Below are 3,637 nucleotides of genomic sequence, written 5' to 3'. Positions count from 1 at the left end.
GGAGAAAAGTGCAACAATGAATGAATGGAAATCCAAAGTCTCTATAAATTTTCATTGAAATTAATAATTTTTTTTAAAAACGTGCTTTGACAGAAGGTGGTGTCATGGTACAGGAACCTCGGAGAATCTATAAAAATTGAAGCTGATTATTTTGAACTTGCCAAAAGAAGTGATGCGCTCTTGCATCCATCAGAAAAGAAGCATCTGAAGAGCAGCAGTTGGGAGATTTGTGACAGTAATCTGACAGTACTGTACTCCATAGTAAAGCCCAATTCTCCCACCCCTTTGCATTTCTTTGTTTGCTTGCTTTTTCACTGAGGACTGGATTCTTCCTTCTTGGACATGAGAGTCATATCTGAGAAAAGCAGTCACCAACTCTTATTAACTTTTGCAGGACAAATTAAGAGTATGTTTTGTTTGGGGTTTTGTTTTAATTGTTAACTTAAAGAATAAAGGCACACTGTAATTAACTCCTTAAAAAAAAAAGAAAGAAAACAAATATTCTTACCACTAGACCAATAGGTAACATCATGATGGTGACAGAAGAGAACGAATCTGTTAACAATTTCATCTTACTTGGATCCACAATTAACAACCTTGCTACCAGTAGTTACGAAATAAGGAGACAGATTGCACTGGGAAAGTCTGCTGTTAGAGACCTCTCCAAATTATTGAGGAGTAATGATGTCAGTTTGAGGACTAAGGTGGTTCTGGTTCAGGCCATAGTCTTTCTAATCACTTGCTATGCATCTGAGAGCTACACAGTGAATAAAGATGACAGAAGGAGAATTGGTGCTCTGGTGTTGGAGAAGAGCACTGAACATCCCGTGGATGGACACAGTGGTTTTTGGAGGCAAGAATGATGAAGCTTTGCCTCATATACATTTTGCAATGAGGGGGCTATCTTTGGAGAGGGTGGGCAAAGGAGAGGAAGACCCTTGACCAGATGGATTGACATGATGACTGCCACAATGGAATCTAGTGTGTCAGGAAGTGTGAAAATGGCACAGGATAGGACAGGGTTCAGATCGGTTGTTCATAGGGTTCCTATGAGTTGTACTCAACTTGACAGCACCTACCAACAAAAACAACATACAAATAACTACATGATCAGATATGCCACCCAATGTGCTCCTGCCCCTATTTCTATGAATCATTGGGTCCAATGTTTATTGCAAATTGACTCACAGACTTTATTCACAGTTGTGGGATTCATTAAAGAAATAGATTGGAAAGTGGGGGAAGCAAAAAATAGCACACAATGCAAGTTCAGGTTCCATCTAGCAGTCCCAAGCCAAATTAACAAGGCACAATTCTTCAATTAGTGAAAGTCCCAGCTCAAGTCACCAGTACAAATGAACCACTGGTTTTTTCAATCATCCAGCAAACTTTATCTCAAAGCAGTTACAAGTCAGCTTTTTGTTCAGTCATCCAGCAAGCAAAATCTTTAACTGTGGCTCCATCTCCAGGGTTCCTCTGCATACACCTTACTACAGTCTCTTCACAGTCTTTCACAGTCTCTTCACAGCAGTATCTTTACACCACAATCTCTTCATCCTCTCTCCACCACCATTTTTTCACAGTGTGGAATGTTCTCTGCACTCTCTTAAACTCTTCCCACAGCTGTTGATGATTTGCAAGGCCATGTGTCCATATTTAAGGTAGTTGGAGACCATGCCCCCAAGGGGTGCTAACACAATGGATAGAAAAGCCAGTTTTCAAGGTTTCTGACACAATGTCAGAATGTCTTGAAGAAAGTACAACCATCATGCTGTTTAGAGTTAAGGATGGTGAAACTTTGTCTCACCTGCTTTGGGCATATTTTTTCAGAGATAAAGGACGTCACTCTGGAAAAGGTAAAGAGAGTTTCAGAGAAAAAGAGGAAGACTGAAACAGTGACTACCATAATGGGCTTGTGCATGACAGAAATCATGAGGATGGCACAAGAGAAGGCAGGATTCCTATCTGTTATATATAGGGTCACTATGGATTGTAGTTAACTCAAAGGAACCTAACAACAACTCTGCCATGTACGCCATTTTTAATTTTTTTTAAAGAACTAATATATGAAGTATAAAATGACTAGATTGAAAAGTAAAACAAACCAACCCAAGTTACAGTTTGAGATTTCAACATTCTTCTCTCAAAAATGAATAAAACAAATGGGCAGAAAATCAATAAGGTCCATGATCAACCAAAGTGACCTCAATCTGTAGATCATTTATAGAACATGCCACATTAGCACACACATTCTTAAAGAGGATATGGTACATTTAACAAGATAGACCATACTCTAGATTGCAAAACAAACTTAACGAATTTAAAATAATAGAAATAACACAAAGCCTGTTCTTGGGACCAAGACAGAACTAAACTAGAAATCAGAACATATTTGTGAAAAACCTATAGGTAAAAGAGGAAATTTCAAGGGAAGTGAAAAAATATTTTAAGTAAAATTAATATGAAAATGCAATTTGTCAAAAATAATGGGAGGCTGCTAATAATAGGAAATTTTTATAAGATTAAAGCCTTCTATTAATAAAAATGAAGTTTCCAATTAATATAATCTAAACTCTGCCCTCAAGAAATCAGACACATAAGGAACAATCTAAACCCAAAGCAAGCAGAAGGAAGAATATAACAAAGTATAGAAAATAAAATTGAAAACACAAACAAAACAAAAAACAAATAAAAAACTGGTTCTATGAGAGGGGGAAAAACAACCACAAAGAACAATATAATATGTAAACTATCCTACTGGCCAAGGGAAAAAGAAGAAACACTAAGTCCCAATATCAGAACTTCACAAAACTCAGGATAATTATAGAATGTGTGTTTCAACAAAAAGTGCAGACCTGGACATGCTCACCAATTTCTGCCAGGATATCTGGAAGACAGCTGCTTCCTGGGCAACTGACTGGAAAAGATACATATTTGTTCCCATATCTAAAAAAAAGTGATCCAAGAGAATGTGGAAATTACTGAATTAATATCATATGCAACCAAAATACTAAAGATCCTTAAAAAACAGCTAGAACAGTACACTGGCAGAATACTGACAGAAGTTCAAGCTGGGTTTATAAAAGGCAGTGGCACCAGGGATATCATTGCTGATGTCAGATGGATCTTAGCTGAAAGCACGGAATACCAAAAGAATGTCTATTTGTGTTTTATTTACTGTGCAAAGGCATTTCACAAGGTGGATCATAACAAGAGCCAACTTTGAGAAGAATGGGAATTGCAGAATACTTCATTGCACTCAGACAAAACCTATACCTAAACCAAGAAGGTATTGTCCACCTACAACCAGGAGAAAAGACATGAATGAGAATTTCTAAGAATCAAATCCCTAAGTACATCCAAAAACTTCTCCAACCGGGTAAAAAGGGAAGCCACAGGCTGGGAAAAACTATTTGGTAATAACATATCAGATAAGGGACTTATATCCAGAATTTATAAAGTACTTGAGCACCACAACAAGATAAAGGTAAATAATCCAATTAAAAAAAAATGGGCACAGGACATGAATAGACACTTCACCCAAGAAGACATTCAGATGGCAAACAAGCACATGAAGAAATGTTCAAAATCCCTAGCTCTAAGAGAGATGCAAATCAAAACAACTATGAGATATCAT

The sequence above is a fragment of the Elephantulus edwardii genome, unplaced genomic scaffold (assembly GCF_000299155.1).
Source record: "Elephantulus edwardii isolate Elephantulus edwardi_28Jun2011 unplaced genomic scaffold, EleEdw1.0 scaffold00483, whole genome shotgun sequence".
Taxonomy (NCBI): domain Eukaryota; kingdom Metazoa; phylum Chordata; class Mammalia; order Macroscelidea; family Macroscelididae; genus Elephantulus; species Elephantulus edwardii.
Note: the sequence above shows the minus strand (reverse complement) of the source record.